The sequence below is a fragment of the Dromiciops gliroides genome, chromosome X, assembly GCF_019393635.1.
Source record: "Dromiciops gliroides isolate mDroGli1 chromosome X, mDroGli1.pri, whole genome shotgun sequence".
NCBI classification, from domain to species: Eukaryota; Metazoa; Chordata; class Mammalia; order Microbiotheria; family Microbiotheriidae; genus Dromiciops; species Dromiciops gliroides.
This window is the reverse complement of record NC_057867.1, coordinates 21,317,826-21,337,778: the sequence shown is the minus strand read 5'-3', so window position 1 is coordinate 21,337,778 and position 19,953 is coordinate 21,317,826. Positions and strand designations below refer to the sequence as shown.

Below are 19,953 nucleotides of genomic sequence, written 5' to 3'. Positions count from 1 at the left end.
GAATCAAATACAATGAATAAAATAATAAAATTACAAAATCATAAATTAGAGTTATAACCAATAGATATAAATATAATATTAATAATTACTCAGACCTCCAACTCATTCATTTTTTCATTGGATGCCTATAGATTAAGCTCCTCCTACATTCTGGGCATATGGAAAGACAGGGGGCCAATTAAGCAATCAACAAGCATTCCTTCAGTACTTACTGTTTTACAGGCACTGTGCTAGGCCCTGGAGAAACAAGCACTCAGTAGGGCACAGTCCCTTAGCACTAGAAGCTTACATTCTAATGAGACAGAAAATACATTAAAGGGTATAGAGAATAAATACAAATAAAGTCAGAATACAAGGCAGTCTGGGAGCAAGGCCACTAGAAATTGGGATCAAGAAAGGCTTCATGGAAGAGGTGATGCTTGAACTGTGTCTGGATGAAAGAGGGGGATCCTCTGAGGCCTAAGGAGAGAGGGCCAGCTACAGAGTCAGGAAGGCTCAGAGACTGAGCCCTGCTTCAGACTCATGCTAACCGCATGACCACAATCAAGTCACCTAACCTCTTAGTGCCCCCAGACAGCTCTGTAAGATCATAGACACATTCAGATGGGATGTCAACCTTACTGAGGAGGCAGAAAGATGAAAGAATGCTGGACATCAAACACTCTGACTTGCCCTTGTCAAAGGTCACACGGCTAATAAGTGCCACAGGCTGGATTTGAACTCAGATCTTCCTAATTCCAAGCCTGGTGTTCTAACCCTAAGCCCTCTAGATGGAGAGATTCAGAGATCCCAGAAGACTGTTGCCAAGCCACTGTTCAGGAGGCTGGCTTGAGGCAGGGAAGGGTAGGAAAAGGGCTCATTCTCAGTACACTGAGCTTCTGTAAGTGCTTAGACCTTTCTAAGTACACCACCCATCCTGAGGAAAAACCTGAGTTGCCCTACCTGAGTTAGGAACTCCCCAAGTATCTTGATGTTGGGTGGGCTCAAGTGTCTGGGAGGAGGACCTATAATCCCACAGAGAATGCAAACTACCTTTAATGAAACAGCAAGGGAAGCTTCAACTGTCCCATGGGAAACTTTACACTTGACCCCTGGTCATCCCTGGCTTTTGGCCTTCTTTGTTTTGTTTCTATATAATACCTGACCCGTCCCAATGAGAGTGCAGGGATTCATCACTCTGTCCTGTTGCTATCACAGGACTGGTCTCATAAATAAATAATAAATGTTAGAAAAGCTGTGATAAATTTGGTACACTGACGCATTGTTGGCGGAGCTGTGAACTGATCCAAACATTCTGGAGAGTGATTTGGAATTATGCCCAAAGGGCTATAAAGCTGTGCATACCCTTTGACCCAGCAATACCACTTTTGGGTCTTTTCCCCAAGGAGATCACAGAAAAGGGAAAAAGGACCCACATGTTCAAAAATATTTATAGCTGCTCTTTTTGTGGTAGCAAGCAATTGGAAATTGAAGGGTTGCCCATAAGTTGGGGAATGGCTGAACAAGTTGTTTTATACGAATGTCATGGAATTCTATTGTGCTGCGAGAAGCGATGAGCAGGAGAAGTTTGGAGAAGCCTGGAAGGACTTCCATAGACTGATGATGAGTGAGATGAGCAGAACCAGAAGAACATTGTACACAGTATCATCAACATTATGTGTTGATCAACTGTGATGGACTGGATTCTTCTCACCAATGCAATGGTACAGGAGAGTTCTGGGGGACTCATGATGGAAAGGGCTCTTCACATCAAGAAAAAAAAGAACTGTGGAATGTGGATGCTGATTGAACCATACTATTTCTTTTGGTTTTGGTGCTCTTGTTTTTCTATTTTGAGGTTTTTCCTTTTTGCTCTGATTCTTCTCATATAACATGACTAATGCAGAAATGTTCTTGATGTTATTGTATATATATATAACCTATACCAGATCACCTGCTGTCTACGGGAGGGAAAAAATATGAAACTGGAAATCTTATATAAACAAATGTTGAAAACTATCTCTACATGTAACTGGAAAATAATAAAATACTTTAATTTTTTTTTAAAAAGAGTATTACAACTATGAGGCAGCATTCCAAAATTTGTGAGATGCTGCCATAGCAGTACTTTGGGAAAATTTCTATTTCTAAATGCTTATGTCAATAAAACAGAGACCGAACAGATCACAAAACTAGAAAAAGAACAAATGAAAAAATTTCCAATGAAATGTCAAAATAGAAATGCAGAAATGAAAGGTGAGTTTAAGAATTTTTGAAAAAATCATATCAATAAATACAAGAGGGTGCTGCTTTTATCTAAAAACTAATAACATAGATAAACCATTGCTTAATTTGATGAACAACAAGAAAGAAAACCAAATTACCTGCCTCGAGAAGGAATGAGTGAATGCATACCTAAAAAAGATGAAATTAAAGCAATTATGAGGAGTTATTTTAGCCTATCACATACAAGCACAAGCATCAATGTCCATGAAAAGGATGAATACTTACAAGAAATATAAAATGCCCATGTAAACAGGAGAGGGAATAGAACATTTAAATAACCCTATGTTAAAAGAAGAAATTGAACATGGCATTACTGAGTTCCCTCAGAAAAAATCCCTAGGACTAGATGGATTAGAAAGTGAATTCTAAGGTGCAGCTAGGTGGCACAGTGGATAGAGCACTGGCCCTGGATTCAGGAGGACCTGAGTTCAAATCCGGCCTCAGACACTTAACACTTACTAGTTGTATAAGCCTGGGCAAGTCACTTAACCCCAATTGCCTCACCAAAAAAACAAAAAAACAAAAAAAAAGAAAGTGAATTCTACTAGATATTTTAAAAAATATTTCATCCTAAGATTGTTTAAACTATTCGAAAAAAACAGGAAAAGGAGGAATCCTATCAAATTCCTTTTCTTGAACAAATATCATTTTGATACCTAAATTGTGAGAAGACACAATCATCCTACCCCATCCAGGAGGTGATAGGTCCACAGGAGTTACACATTGCACACCACTGCTCGAATGCTTCAATCAGTTCTGCTCACTTTTCTTTTCATCCCTAAAACAATAAATACAATTTGTTACATATCATGGCTCTTGAGCATGGGGAGAGGGAGAGATACATGGGATCCCCTGGTGCTGTCAGAAACAGAAAACATCAACAAATTTTTTTTGGTAAAAAGGTCGATAATCTCAAGAGTAATAATGGAGGGGGGAAGGAGGAAAGAAAGGGGTGTGGATTAGTGATTATCAATGGCAGATCTCAAACTATAATAGAAATCAGTGATGATGAAAACAATCACTTTGCTTTAGGCCTGTCTGACTTTCCCTGACCCCCTTTGGGGAATAACTAAAAATCTGCTTGAAACAATGAACAACTTTAGCAAAGTTGCAAGATATAAAATAAACCCACACAAATCATCAGCATTTCTCTACATGACCAACAAAGTTCAGCAGAAAGAGATAGAAAAGATACTACAGTGGTTGCCATTTCCTTCTGCAGCTCTTTTGAGACATGAGGAACTGAGACAAACAGGGGTAAATGACTTGCTGAGCATCACTCTGAGGGTTTGAGACCAGATTTGAAGAGAGATTCCATTACAATAAACCCACGAGGTTTAATCTTCATGAGACCAGATTTAAACACCAAATGACAAGTCTTCCTGACTAAGGGGCCAGTAGAACCCCTAACTTGTTAAAAATTAGGAGGTTGATTAATGAAAATGATTAGGTATGCAAAGTATATGAGCAAGCAAATAAAGTAATAATTTTTCATAAATCTGAAGTAGGGAGAGGGGAAGACACACTGATGTGGGATGGAATTTGGGGTCAAATTGATCGTGAGTCATCCCAAAAGAATTACAAGACTCAGTGACTCAGTTTCCCAAGTTTTATTGCAATACTGTGAGTGACTACAGGGAGAGAACCAGAATAGGGGAAAGGTATCTCTCAAATAGAGAAAGGAAAGACAGTTATATTTATAGTATGCATAAACTGATTATCAGTCTCATTATAATAATCTCCATCTTGGGGTGTTACAAGGGAGGGCTTGTCCTAATATGGAGTTCATGGGGGTCCTAAGCCAACCCCTGAGTCGGTACCCTTTTCAGTGGAGGTGTGTTTTGGGGGTTTACATGTCATAAGGTGAATCTGGGGACACATTTGGCCTCTTCTGCACATGTCTCTTTCTGATTCCCATAGCTAGTTTCAAAATATCTCCATTTTTCATGAGAATTTCTATAGGTTGTCATTTAGTCTAAGGTCATCATGGCTTCTCTCCCTCTGTTCCCATTATGGGCACTGATTTCTGTGGGTACAAGAACCTAGTATGCTGACTTGTAAGTTATCCATTAACTGGGGTCTAACTCCCTTTTGGAACTAATATCTGAATTAAAGCTCAGGTCTTAGGTTTTTCTATTAATCCCTTTTTGCCTCCTACATCAACACTACTTTATAATTTTTTTTTTTTAGTGAGGCAATTGGTGTTAAGTGACTTGCCCAGGGTCACACAGCTAGTCTTAAGTGTCTGAGGTCAGATTTGAACTCAGGTACTCCTGAATCCAGGGCCAGTGCTCTATCCACTGCTCCACCTAGCTGCCCCCACTACTTGATAATTTTTTTTGGTGGTGCAATGAGGGTTAAATGACTTGCCCAGGGTCACACAGCTAGTATCTGTCAAGTGCCTGAGGCCAACTATTTGATAATTTTTAAAAAGATGGCATAATGGAAAAGCAGTTTGCCAGAAATTTCAGAGGACAGCAAGAGCTGCCACATCGATCAAATTAAACTACAAATGGATACATGAATCAGATGTGAAAGGGGCTCGATAGCAAATTAGAGCTGCAAGGAGGAAATTACTTTTTACATCTATGGAGAGGGGAAGAGGTCTTGATAGAACAAACAACAGAGAGGATCATGTATTAAAATGGAGAAATCTGCTTTGATAAAGTGGAAATGTTTTTGCGTAAAGAGAGTGAATGCAGTTAAAATGAGAAGGGTCACAGTGAAGTGAGGGGAAACATCTATGCAGTAAAGCTCCCTAAGGACTCTTTAATATGCAAGACCTAAATGGAACTGATTCCAGTTTCCAACATTAAGAGTTGAACAGGAAGTTTTCAAAGGAAGAAATGCAAGCTACCAATGGTCCTATGACAAAATGCTCTGAAATCCCTCATAATGAGAGCAGTGCACCTGAAAACAGCTCTCTTCTTTCAGTCTGTAAATCATGGAGAATCGCAGGGTCAGGGACAGTCCTCTCTTTCTGTTCCACAACAAGGTACATGGAAAAGTCCCATTCACCAGGTGCTGTTTGAAACCAGAAACGATAACAAATATTTCATTAAGGAACACAAAATGAAAGAGATGATATGGAGAAGGGGAGGGGAAGAATTGATAGACTGTCTCCTCTCTCCCCAGCCCCAAGGCCAGGCCAAGCATGGGAGAAAGGGAGGAAAGAAGGATGGAAATGGCCACCAGAGGAGGGGAGGGAGGGAGTGTTCCCAAAGGCTTCTCCCTGCTGGCCTGTACCACACCCCACCCCATCCCATGACCCCCCAAGCTCCAGTCCTCCAGCCAGAAGCCTAGGTAGGCTGGGAATCCCAGGCAGAAGCAGCTCTGATGGAGCAGAGCCACACAGTACGAACACAAACACACACACACACACACACACACACACACACACACACACACACATGATTCTACCTACATATAGACCAAAGGCATAAAGGGATTAATACTCCCACGACCTTATGCGCACGCGAGTGCGCGGGCGCGCGCGCACACACACGCACGATTCTACCTACATAAACAACAAAGTCATAAACAAAAGTATTAATACTTCGATGACCTTACACACACACACACACACACACACACACACACACACAGAAACACAAAATCCTACTTACTTACACAACAAAAGCAGCATAAACAAAGGGATTCATACTCTCACGCATTTACAAACTGATAAACACACACACACACACACACACACAATCCTACCTACATACACAACAAAGGCACACACAAAGGTATTAACACTTCCATGTTCTTACCCATACTCAATCCAAGCTACAAACACAACAAAGGCATAAACAAAGGGTTTCATACTTCCACTACCTTAGAAACACACACAAACACACACACACACAAACAAACACACAGGATCCTACCTACATACAGAATAAAGGCTTAAACAAAGGTATTAACACTTCCAAGACCTTAGACACACACACACATAAACACACATACATCCTTCCCTGGACCCTAAGAGAAGCCAATGGGGGAGATTCATGAAAAGTTTGGGGTGGGGGGAAGCAAGGAGAAGATAAGGAGAAGAATGGGAGGAACCTAGGTAGGAACAGGGGAGGGGGCACTCACCTCACACCCAGCCTCTTAGGCAGTAGCAGGATCCTCAGGATCGCTCAGTCTGGAGGATGGGGTGTCCAGGGGAAGGGGAATGGGAGAGGGTGAGAGACAGGCAGATCTTAAGATGCTCACCCCCACCCCCCTCCACAGTCAAAGGAACAGGGAGATGGGGTGATCTCTTCCTCCTCCTCCAGAGACAAAGAGAACATACAGATATAGAGGGAAGGAGGGGGTGGGCAATGTGACCTCACTGTAGGGTGGGGCTAGTCTCCTCCCAGAATAGAAGGGAAAGGGAGGAGGGAGGAGGGAGGAGAGGGGACTTTCAGACATCTGGCCCAGAGCAGTGGGGAGCCCACCCCCCATCCTTTCCCTTAGCCCCCATCACCCAGCCTGGCCAGGGGAGGGGGCCCCAGTTCATCTTCCACCTGCAGGTGGACCTGGGGCTGAGCAGGGTCCCAAGTTCCTGAGGGCAGGCTGCTGGGGCTGGGAGTGGGGGGCAGCTCCTGAGGCCAGATTGGGCTTGTTGAGGGTCAAAATTGGGAGAGGGAGGCCAAGGAGGGGGAAGGGGACATGAAGGGAGGAGGGTCCTGGGCTCCACAAAGTGAAAGCACCAGCCCTTCAATGGGACTTTGACTCCTCCCAAGCCTCAGAGCAGAGCAGAGGAGGAAGGGGGTGGTCTGGGAAAGGGGTGGGTCTCAGCCTCCTTTCTCCAGGCCTGAGGAAACAAAGATCAGGCAGGGATGGGGGGCGGGGCACTCAGGCACACAGGAACATCTGCCCTCTTTGTTCATGTGGGACTACCCTGATCTAAACCCTATGTAATACAAACCTTCCAGAGCCTGGAGAAGAGGGAGCCACACCCTCCTCTCTGGCTCTGTCTCCTCTACCAAGCAACTTCATCAATGTCTTTCTAGAACTATATCAGATTTGGGCTTTTATTCTCTCCAACATCAGCTGCCTGCCCCTAGTGAATTGGCATAGTGGAGAGACAACAGGAATAGGAGGCACAAGACCTAGATTGAAGTGCAGCCTTACCTATTGTGTGACCCTAGGCAAGCCACTGAAACTCTGTAAACCTCAATTTTCATATCTGTGAAATGGGGGTGATAATGATACCTATGGTAAGTAAATTACACGATAATTGTAAGGTTCAAATGAGGTGTTTCAAAAAGGTTTTTCAAACTATGAAGCACTATAGGAGTCTTTATTATTTTATTACCATTATTGTGCTATTGATTCTTTTCTGTTTAATGTTCTTCAGATCATTACACAGAATTGCTGTCTTTGGTAACTAAGAAAAAGTAATGGGATGATAATTCATCTGCTGCAGGCTCCAAAAAGACAATTTTAGGACAATTCTAGGAGACAGGACTGTGGAGATCAGGTGAGACTAATAAAATTGAGAAGTAAATTTTCAACTGAGAAATAAAACTAGGAGTTGGTTTCATGGGGGAAAAAAGCAAAATAGATAAATCATTGGTTATCTGATTGAAAAAAGAAAGAAAATAAAATGACCAGTCTCAAAAATGAATAGGGTGAATGCATATCCAGTGATGATGACATTAAAGTAATTATTAGGAGATATTCTGCACAATCCTATACCAGGTAAACTGAAAATCAAAGTAAAAGGTATGAATTTACAAAAATATAAATTGTGCATGTTAACTTAAAGGGTAATAAAATACCTAAATAACTCCATTTTTTAAATTTATTTTTTGTATTTTTTGTTTTTGTTTTATTTTGGCGGGGCAATGAGGGTTAAGTGACTTGCTCAGGGTCACACAGCTAGTAAGTGTCAAGTGTCTGAGGCCAGATTTGAACTCAGGTCCTCCTGAATCAAGGGCCGGTGCTTTATCCACTGTGCCATCTAGCTGCCCCCTATAACTCCATTTTATAAAAAAGAAATTGAACAAGGCATAAAGGAATTCCCTAAGACAAAACCTCAAGGATCAGGTAGATTTATAAGTGAATTCTACCAAACATTTAAGGAACAATCCATCATCATAATAAACAAACTATTTGGGGAAAAAATAGGTAAATAAGAAGTCCCACCAAAGTCCTTTTATAGGAAAAACATGGTTTACATAAATAACCCAGGGAAAGAAAAACAGAGAAAGAAAACTGTAGACCAATTTCCTTAATGAAACATTTGAACTGAGATCCTGGGAAGGAGATGACAGCAAAATAGGACAACAATCATACACTCTCACCAGTGGGATTTATACTAAGAATGCAGGACTGTTAAAATGTAAGGAAAACTACCAGCATAATTAATCATATTTCATATGGGTCTCGGTTAACTCAGTTTTCCCCTTGAGAAGCTAAACTAAAGGACGGACACACCTAGGAAGGAAGGAGAGAGAATGGGAGCCAGGGAAAGAGATAACTCCAGAAATCAGGACCACTGCCCCTCATTCAAGCCTTTCCCCACCCTCAAAAGAAACTTTCCATTGTCAGGTGGTCACCCCATCTATCCTCTATAAAATCTTTTGCCTTTCTTTGGTTTGGGGAGGAGAATGTTTCTAAGCCATCTCCTTCCTTTGGGAAAAAGTCTTCAACTCACCTCTTGGTCACTTTCTCTAGCCCCCAAATAAAAGATGATTTTATTTGAATTGGACCATGTGCAAGAGTGTAATTCTTTACAGAGGAATACTTAAGGACAGCCACCACCTTTTTCCCCGCTGACATATTAAAAACAAAACCATGAGAAATTGTTTGATTATATCAAGAGAGGTAGAAAAAAAAGCTTTTGACAAAATACAAAAAACATTCCTATTACAAACACTTCAAAGCACAGGAATCAATAGAACCTTTCTCAAAATGACATGTAATATCTTTTTAATACCCAGAGCAAGCATTATCTGCAATCAGAATAAATGTAAAGCCTTCAGAATAAGATCAGGAGTGAAGCAAAAATGTCTCTTAACACCACAACTATTTAGTATTGTATGAGAAGTCCTAAGTAGAGGTAGAAGACAAGAAAAAGAAATTGGAAGCAAAAAAAGTACGTTATCACCACAATTATTCAGTATTGTACTAGAAATCCTAAACAGAGGCAGAAGACAAAAAAAAAAAGAAATTGGAAAAATAAAAATAGGCAATGAGGAGACAAAATTACTGCTCTTTGTAGATGATGTATGGTATACTCAAAGTACCCCAGAGAATCAAATAAAAAAGTAGTGGAAATAATTAGCAACTTTAGCAAAATGGTAGTATACAAAATAGAAATGATCAGCATTCCAATATACAAACAACAAGACCCAGCAAGGAGAGATGGAAAGAGAAATTCCATTTAAAATAACTGCAAACAATATAAAAAAAAACACCAATTCTTAAATTTATACCCCTTAATTGTTTTTCCATTTCACTTCTTTTAAGATGATACATATTATAATTTTATTCATTTAATAAGTTTTTCTTGTTTTCTGTATGGTACATCAAGTTTATATTTTTAATTACTTATATCAATAAAAGAGAGGAAAAGCACATCAATGATTTTGGCATGCAACTAAAATATCTTAAAAATGAATAAATTACAAGTCCCCAATTAAATACCAAATTGGAAATCCAAAAATAATCAAAGGAAAGGTTCATAATTGAAATTAAGAAAACCAATGAACTGGAAGAAAGTTTTATGAAAAAAAACAACAAAATAATTAAAGCATTTGTTAAGTTGATTTTTAAAAGGAAAGAAGAAAACCAAATTACTATTATCAAAAATGATGATGGTGAATTCACTACAAATGAAAAGGAAATTAAGACAATGGTTAGGAGTGATTTTGTCTAAGTAATATGCCAAGAAATATGACAATCTAAATGAAATGGATGGATATCTACAAAAATTAAAATTACCCAGATTAACAGAAGAAGAAATAAAATACCTGAATAGCCTATTCTTAGAGAGAGAAATTGAATAATCCATCAACAAACTTCCTAAGAAAAAATCTTCAGGACCAGATGAATTCACAAGGCAATTTTACCAAATATTTAAAGAACACTTAATTTCAATACAAGATAAAGGATTTGGAAAAATAAGTGAAGGAGTCCTACCTAACTCCTTTTATGACATAAATATGGTGCTGATACTGAAACCAGGAAGATGTGATCAAACTGATCAGACAGATTGAGGATTAAAAAAGTAGGTTAGATTTGGCATCTAAGACAGCGGCATTAGGGAGAGATGTTTCAGTTGAATGATGAGGAGAGAAGGCAGACTGTAGAGAGTTAAGGAGAGAGAGGAAAGCAAATAGAGGTAACTATTGTAAAATGCTTTTTCAGGGAGTTTAGTGACAAAAGGGAGGTCATATATGGAACAATAATTAGGGGGATGGATCGATCCAGGGAGAGGATAGTAAGGATGGGAGAGTCATAGACATGTTTGTAGGCAGGGGAAAGAAGCCAGTGCATAGGGAGAGGTTGAAGAAAATGTAGATTATGGGGATGATAGAGGGAGCAAGCTGCTGGAGCAAATGGGCTGCAAGGGGACGACTTGTCCACATAGAGAGGGGTTTTGCTCAAGAAGAAGTAAGCACATCTCTCTGTGTGAGACAGGGTGGAGGAGGGAACAGTGGCAGAAGGCATCTGAGGGGTGTGAGAAGATGGGAGAAGGAGGAACTCTCAGAGATTGACCTCCATATTGTCAGCAAAATGTGAGGCAAGGCTCTCAGCTAAGGGGTGGGTGAGTGTGGGGAGGAGCAATGGGAGGATTGAGGAGAGATGGGAATTTTCTGAAGAGCCACTGTGGTGAGTGAGATAGGGAGTTAATCAGAGAAGTACAAAAAGATGATCTTGGGGCTCCAGGAATAGCTTTGTCACCTTTGGGGAAAACTGCATGCTGTTTTAGTAGGGAAGGAAGAGGCAGGGACCAAACCCATGTTGGGGAAACAACATTAGCCCTATCAAACAGGACTTGGAATTGAAATTTCAAAAATACCTTGGTGAATTTGACACCAGACCTTTCCAATTTTCTGTCGATGATTTTTAGCTGCACTAATTTTATTTTTACAAAAAACCTTTCAATTTGATGTAATCATAATGATCAATTTTATCTCCTGGGCTCCTGCCTATCTCTTCTTTTTCCCTGAATTCTTCCTCTATCTACCCATGGAAAATGTAATTTCTCAATTCTGGAAATTGTTTATAATCTCTCTTTTTGTCTAATTCATGTATTCAATTTTAATTTCTCTTGGTTTCTGTTGGGGGATGCCGATCTATACTTAACTTCTACCATCCTGCTTTGCAAGATTCGCAGAAGCTTTTGCCAAACAGGAAGTCCTTACCCCTGTAGGTATGGACTTTGGATATATGGGACATTATACTACTAGGTTCATTGCCTTCTCAGACTATGCCTAGATTGCTGCTCATTTCTCACAAACTCTAGGAATGACTGGTCACTTCCTCCCAGAATTCCCAGCATTTCCATTCCAGGAACTAGTTCCTCCCTGTTAGTGAGAATCAGATCCAGAATAGTCAGTCACTAAACATCTCTTAAGCACCTACTGTGTACCTGACACTGAGTTAAATAAATGCTGGGGATACAAAGACAGGAAGAAGGCCTTCTGTACACTTGCAAACATCTATGGAGGACCATGTGCTTGCTTCATACATATCCAGTCAGGAAAGTGCAGGAACTCTTGAGATCCCTAGAGGCCCAGAAGGGTGTGTGTGTGGGGGAGGGGCAGGGGAGGAGCTGTGGGGCAGGCAGATCTCCAGCTTCTTTCAGCCCCCCTCCAGACTCAGGGAAAAGGGAACTCAAGCCCCTGTCTCCTCTTCCTCCTCCTCCTCCTCCTCCTTCTCCTCCTCCCTTTCCCCTTCTGCCTCCTTTTTCTCCCCCTCCCCCTCTGCCTCCTTTTCCTCCCACTCCTCCTCCTCCTCCTCCTCCTCCTCCTCCTCTTCTTCCTCCTCCCCCTCCTCCTCTTCCTCCCCCTCCTCCTCCTCCTCCTCCTAGGAGACATAAAGGACTGCCCTTGCTCAAGGGTAGGAAAGGCAGGCAGGGTGACATCACAGTGGGACCAGGGCTAGTCAGGCCAGAGGGAGGAGGGAGGAGGAAGAAGAGAGGGGAGGGGGCTGTGTGCTGTCAGGCCCGGAAGAGGGGGCACCTACAACCCCAGTCCTTTCTCTCAACTCCCTTCAGCCAGCCTGGTGAGGGGAGGGGGCCACAGTGCATCTTCCTCTCAGAAGAGGGCCAGGGGCTGAGCAGAATCCCAGGTTCCTCTGGGCAGACTGCTGGGGCTGGGGGCAGCAGCTGGGCTCAGCTCAGGGTTATTGGGGGTCAGCCTGTTTATGGAAAACTGAGAGGGGAGGGCAGGGAGGAGGAATGGGAGCTCTCCAAAAGGGAAGAGCACAATAGCTGCAGCTGCAGCAGCCCCAGACCACCAGGCCTGAATGGGAACTGGATTCCTGACAACCCTCAGAGCACAAGAGGAAAGGGGTAGTCTGGGGCAGAGTTGGGTCTCAGCCTCCTTTCTCCAGGCATAAGGAGACAAAACTAGGTCAGGGGCTGAGAGGTACAGGACAGTGTCCAAACATGCAGGCATGTCTGCTTCTGAACACGCCTGGGCTGTCCAAAACTTGGGGCAGTTGCTGTGGTGCAACTTCCCCCTTGAATGAAGAAGAGGTACAGCAGAAGGTTGGGAATGCTTCCAGGCCCCAGGATGCTGCCCTATCCATGAGGAGTATCGCCAAGGGGGCCTAGAGCACCTGACCAAGGATCTACCCAGGAGTCCCTGGAGGCTGAGGAAGCCTTCTTGATAAAATGGCTGCAGGGATAGGCATTGGGCACATGAGCACTGTGGGGGATACCCAGAGAAGGAAAATCCCACCATTGATACCTTCTCTGCCTGCAATTTGTACTCTCAGAAACTAGTCTAGAGCATGGATTCAACCCCCTTAATAAATGCAGTCTGTAGGTGGTGGAGGGTTAAGGGTTAAGCCCAAAGACTGTCTCCCAGGTCACCTCTGCCCCAAGAAGCTGAGGAGACCAATGACCATGCTCTTCTACTTGGATAAGAGAGAGGCAGTCATGTCAGAGGCTCACCAAGGAAATGGGCAAGCAACCACGCCCAGAGGTCATACACCACCTAAAGTGTTCATGTAGCCTACTGTCAAGCACAAAACTTGGAGGAAATATGGACAAGAAAATGGCTGGTCTTAGCTAGGAAGGATATTTGTTAAATAAATAGCCACTTTTGTCCAGGAAGTTACCAGTGCCAATTCAGGGAAGCCCAAGAAAAGTGCAAAAGAAAAATTAACCCTGGAGTACACAAAAATCAGATGCTGAGGGAGACTCTAGATGGGGTCTGTGCAGGAGAAGTTGAGCTGGACTCCCATCTGCTTCCTCTCACTCCTTAGCACACTATTCTTGCCACTGGACCATGGCCTCCAACCTGAACAAAGCCTCTCCTTCAAGTAAGTCCCTTGTGTGTGTTTTCTATCTGCTGCCTCAATTCCCTTTTCACCCACTCCTCACCTCAAGCCACCAAACAGGTCCACAGGATCCTAGACTTCAATCTCCAGCTCAGAGCACCCTAGTCCACTTCCCTTCTGCTACAGAGGAAAATGAAGCCCAGGGAGGGAAGGAGACTTGCAAATCACACTTAGCTTCAGATACAGAGGGGAAGTTGACCTCAAAGGTCAACTAGTAGAACCTTCTCATGCTACAGAGGAAAAACCTGAACCTCAGAGTGGTGATGAGGGTTGTCCTAGGCTACACAGCTAGTAAGTGTCCACAGCTAGTGAGGTCAGATGTGAACCCACATTTCCCCAAATCGGAGCAGCTCAGTGTATTCACTAGCTTCTAATGCCTCTTATATATTCTCTCCTCACTAGTGTTCTGCCTAGTTGTTCTAAGACTAGACAGATGAGGGTGTTATGGGCCCAGAGCACCCATGTGTGCAAGAGGCTGTAATTTTTAAAGTGGAATTCCTAAAGATGCTAAACACCTACCCCTTTCCCAAACCCCCTACCCTATGTTCCCCATGACAAAGGATAAGTTTCTTTTTTAAATGACAAAAGAAATCATTTCCCAAAACTATCCAATTTTACCTCATGAACATTCAACGGTGACTTATTAGTGTGAATTCAGTTCTTTGGTAGAATTCCTGTCTACATCTTTCTCTCTCTCTCTCTCTCTGACAAGTCCTTATTCCAGGTTTTTTTTTTTTTTGTTTGTTTTTGTTTTTGTTTTTTTTTTTGCAGAGAAGACACTGGACAGTTCTGTCATATGTCCTCTCCATAAAGCACCTACTCTAGCAATACCCACATACTCATCAGGGGGACTCCATGGGAACATGGTAGCACAATGAAGGGCAGTGAGGTGACACAGTGGAAAGAGTGCTGAGCCTGCACTCAGATGAGTCTTCCTGACTTCAAACATGGCCTCAGCCAATCATTAGCTGTTTGACCAGAAGTAAGTCACTTAACCCTCTTTGCCTCACTTCCTCAGCTGTCAGGCAACTGGAGGAGGAAATGGCAAACCACTGCAATATCTTTGCCCTGAAAACCCCAAGTGGGGTCACAAGGAGTCAGATGGAACTGAAAAATGTAGCAGACTACCACCTTGTCATTCTTCAAAAACACTGTGTATACCATGGCCAGATACCACCAGACTCACACGCTCATCTGTCCTCACCGTGGACAAAAAGGTATCCTGTATCATCATCAAAGAAAAAATGACAGCTGCTCTACAGAACCAGGGTTGAGGGAGATCAATTCCCAGAAAACCTCATTCTTCCAACATCTGCTTTAGTTTGTTAGGAGAATAATGAAAGGCATGACCCCAAATGCCATTTCCTTTCCTTTTCCCAATCTGAGAACCATTCCCAGTGAATTGGTAAAGGGTTGGTGTCAAATTCACCAAGGTATTTTAAAATTTCAATCCCCAGTCCTGTGTGACAGGACTAATTAATGTCTGTAAGTATTTCTTTATAAAATGGGTTTGATCCATCCCTCTTCCTTCACTATTAAAACAGCATTTTTTTCCCAAAAAGGTGGCAAAGCTATTCCTGGAACCCCAAGGAAATCCCTTTATACTACTCTAATTAGCTTACTATCCCACTCACCACCATGGCTTGTCAGAAAATGTTCATCCCTCCTCAGACCTCCCATTGCTCCTTCCTGCACCCACCTACCCGTTTAGCTGAGAATCTTGCCTCATATTTTACAAAAAACATTGACATAATTCCCTGAAAGCTCCTTCTTTTTTCCCTCATCTTCCTCTTAAATCACTCAGATGCCTTCTGCCACAGTCTTCTCCTCCACCTCTGTCTCATACATAGAGATGTGTTTACTCCTTACTGAGCCAAACCTCTCTCTACCTGCACAAGTGGTCCCCTTCCAGCTCATTTCCTCCAGCTGATTGCTCCCTCTATCATCCCCATTCTCACACTTACCTTCAATGTCTCCCTGTATACTGGCTGCTTTCCCCTGCCTAGAAAGGTATCACCGACTCCTCCGTCCTTAAAAAATCCATCCCAACATCCATCCATCCCCTCTAAGCATCCTCCCGCATATGACCTCCTTGTGTGACTAAATTCCTTGAAAAGGCCATTTACAGGAGTCACCTCTATTTTCTTTCCTCTCTCTTCATAACTCTCTACAGTCTGCCTTCTGCCCTCATCATGCAACTGAAAGTTCTGTCACTCACATTGCTAGCCATCCCTTAGATGCCAAATCAAAGCCCTTTGCTTCATCCTCACCTTTCCTAATCCCATGGCAGCCTTTAACACTTTCTGTCACCCTTCTCTTCATACTTTTGTCTAAGGTTTTGTGACATTATTCTCTGCAGGATCTCCTTTTAATCAGTCAATAAACATTTACTAAGTTCCTCCTAATAAACATTTACAGTGCCCGACACCGTATTGAGCATCAGAAATACAAAGAAAGCTGAAAGACAGTCCCTGCCCCAGAGCACCTCAGTTTCCTTGGCTGGATCTTCATGCAGGCCATGCTTAGTAACCATGAGTGTCCCACTGGGCTCTGTCCTGGATGGCCTTCCCTTCTATTTCCATAATATTTTTTTTTTTTTGGTGAGGCAATAGGGGTTAACTGACTTGCCCAGGGTCACACAGTGTCAAGTGTCTGAGGCCGGATTTGAACTCAGGTCCTCCTGAATCCAAGGCCAGTACATTATCCACAGTGCCACCCAGCTGCCCCTACAACATGCTTTTAAACATAGAGGTGTCAAGAACTGAAATAGATTAGGTGCACAGCACACAGAAGCAAATACACACTCAGTTTCCCAAGTTTTATTGCAATACTGTGAGTGAATACAGGGAGAGAACCAGAAAAGTGGAAAGGTATCTCTGGAATTAGGAAAAAAAAGACAGTTAAATTTATAGTATGGATAAATTGATTATCAGTCTCATTATAATAATCTCCACCTTGGGGAGGTATAGGGGAGGGCTTATCCTCATTTGGAGTTCCTGGGGGCTTGAGCCAACCCCCAAGGTGGGTCCCTTTTTCATGGAGGTGGGTTTTGGGGGTTTATCTATTATAAGGTAAATCTGGGAACAAATTGGGCCTTTTCTGGGCATGTCTCTTTCTGATTCCCATGGCTAGTTTCAAAATATTTTCATGGATCAGTTTGAATTTCTATGCCCTGTCTGTGTATCATTGTTATAGTTAAGGTTTCTATGACCTGCCTCCTTATGTTCTACTGATGAGTGGTGATTCATGTGGGTAGCAAGAACCTAGGCCCTGACTTGTATTCATGAAGACTCAAGTCTTAAGTTATCCTTTAACTGGAGTCTGAATCCTTCTTAGAGCTCAGATCTAAATTAGAGCTTGGGTCTTAGCTTTTTCTGTTAACTCCTTTTTTGCCTCCTACCTCACTTTTGGCAGCAAGTTGGTCTAGAATAACAAATAGGAAGTGTAAGGTAGAAGCCACATTTCAAGTCTATGGATAGGGAAGAGTTCATAACTGCATCGGTGATGGAGTAGATCTCCAATGATAAAATGGACATTTTTTCAAATACAAAATTGAAAAGTTTTTGCACAAACTAACCCTAATTTGGTTGAAATAAGAAGAGAAACAGGTAGGCGTGTGTGTGTGTGTGTGTGTGTGTGTGTGTGTGTGTGTGTTTGGGGGAGGGGGAGGAAATCTTTGTGGTAACCTTCCCTGATTACTTTCTCATAACTAAGACATAAAAGGAATTGATTCCTCAGCTCCAGCATGCATGGGGAGAAGGAGGAATGTCATTCCACTAGATACCAGGTTCCTGCTCTGAGGCAAGGGGAGGAGATGCCATTCCATGAAAGTCAAGTCTCCTCCCTCCCAGGGAAGAAGAGAAAGGTTGTTCCATCAAGTCTCCAGCCAGGGGTCCTGACTTGGGAGAAGGAGAATAGCATCATTCCTTCGACTCCCAGAACTTGTCCCTTTGTCTGAGGAAACTGTACCTTGAGGCTACCCCTCGATGGACAAAGAAAACCTACCTGAAACCATTCCTCAGTGATTAACAAACTCTGCCCCCAGTCACACCCTTCCCATTCTCCAGATCCTGCCCCTTCTCCCTGCTCAATACTCACACTCAGCTCTCCACTCTCCCCTGCCCCCACTGCCTATCCCTGCCCAGGATACCTCAGTGTCCTCCTCTAAAGCTACCCACTTTCCATGTGACTTCCAGGCTTCCTTTTCCAATATTACTCAATAGCTGCTCCTCTGAGGTTCACTCAGTGCATACCTACCAGGGAATCAGAAATGTGGTAGCTGTTGTCTCCAAGCCTCCAGGACAGTACCCTCCTGTACTTCATGTGTTCAGTGTCAGGATCACAGTCTTTCTCTTCTCCCCAAGTCCTGCCCTCCTATCAGGGGACTTCACCATGCATGCCGATAGTCTCTCTAACAACCTAACCTCATAGTTTTACTCAGTTAACTCATTTCACATGACCTGCTCCCCTACCTCAGCCACACAAAAAGAAGGGCAGACTCTTGACCTTGCCATCACACACAGATAGGACATTTCCAAGTTCAAGTCTGCAAAAGCCAGAGGAATTGGTTACAAATCCTAGGTGGGAGCTGTCTTTTGTCCTTTTTCAGTAACCTAAGATGGGGGATGTGCAAACCCGTTCCCATAAAGACACATTCTTTCTGCACCCAATTCCCTGAGACAAGGGACAGCAAAGGAGAGGTTGGAGTCCCTGAAAGAGATGGTTTTTGCACCACTGACAGACTGCAGAACTGATGGGTGCAGTGACCAATTAATTACATGCAATCCACCTTGTGACAGAAAGGTGATGGACTCAAGATGGGGAATAAGACATTACATTTTCAGACACAGCCAGGGTGGGAATTTGAGTATGCCTCCTTGTTTAAAGCATAGTCTTGTTTTTCTACTGGGGCTGGGGCTGGGGCTGGGGTCAGGGCAGATATGGATGGAGGAAGGGGAAAATAAGAATGAGAACAGGGTGACTGAGATCTTGCCCCCTCTAATGAAGTAGACCCCAGACCTTCCTCATGGTCTGAGATACCCCTCCACCTAGTCCTGATTTTTATAAGGCCCAGTACCAGATACTTTGCCTGGACATTCTTACGCGGATGTGCAAAATACAGAATTCTTGAAGTTACACAACTTAGTTCTGGAGCTGGTAGCTTGCTTTACTTTTGAATTTTAGGCCTTTTGAAGGCTTTCCTTCTATTAGAAGCCACATTCTTATACAAAAGATAGATTAATACAGTGCTGATTCTTATACATATTTTTAGATAGCTGATTGAACTAATATATTAAAATTATTGGGAATAATCAAGACCCATTATAGAATCATAATGGACTAATACTGATATCATCGTGAGTAGCAGTCCTAAATGACTCATCTTTCTCAAATGTCTGATTTCACACTGGTAAAGTCTCAGTCAATCGTGATATTTTTTTCATAAATTTCCTTTGAAACAAAGATCAGTTATTTCCACATTTATTTCATGCTTTTCAACTGTTTTCTTTGGGCAACATTAATAAGCGATCCACCTAACTACAATGGAGGGTCAAATCAGCTTGATGATGTTACCACGGCTATGAAGACTTATCCTGTATCAGATGACTTTTGATATGACAGGGATAATTTTGATGTTGATGATTAAGTCTGAATTCATAGTGAAACTGAAGGAATTCAGGACTCACTTCATTTCATAAATTTAGGTACTTTCTGTCTGCTTAATCAGGAAGGACTTGAAACATGAACTAAAATTCAATAAAAATATGGACAAATGAGTCAGAGGTGTGGACATGAGATGAAAGAGTAAAAGTGGAAAATTCCATTGGCTACAAAACAGGGCTCTCAATTATGTAGCATACTGCTCTCGGGCCTAAAACTTTTCCTTACAATGTAACATTCCAATGTCTACAATATAGCACTAAAATATTGCTTAATTCTGCAATGTCACCTCTGGCCACCAGATGGAAGCAAATCCACATGCTATAATATTTTCATTATTTTTCCTGACCACCAGATGTCAGAAAAGCCTGTGACACAATTTTCAATGACACTAACTTGGCCAAAAAAACATTTATTGAAACCCTACTGATTGCCACTCTCTGCTCTGGGTGCTAGGAGTCCAAAAAAAAAAAAAGTCAAAAAACAAAATAGTTGCTGCCCTCAAAGAAAAGTATA

At 42.4% G+C, this 19,953-nt stretch overlaps 1 long non-coding RNA gene across 21 annotated transcripts in view; it reads right to left on the bottom strand.

Annotated features, from left to right (window-relative positions):
• LOC122733575 overlaps positions 1-19,953 on the bottom strand; it is a 337,836-nt gene that overhangs the window by 124,862 nt on the left and 193,021 nt on the right. The window lies entirely within an intron of this gene.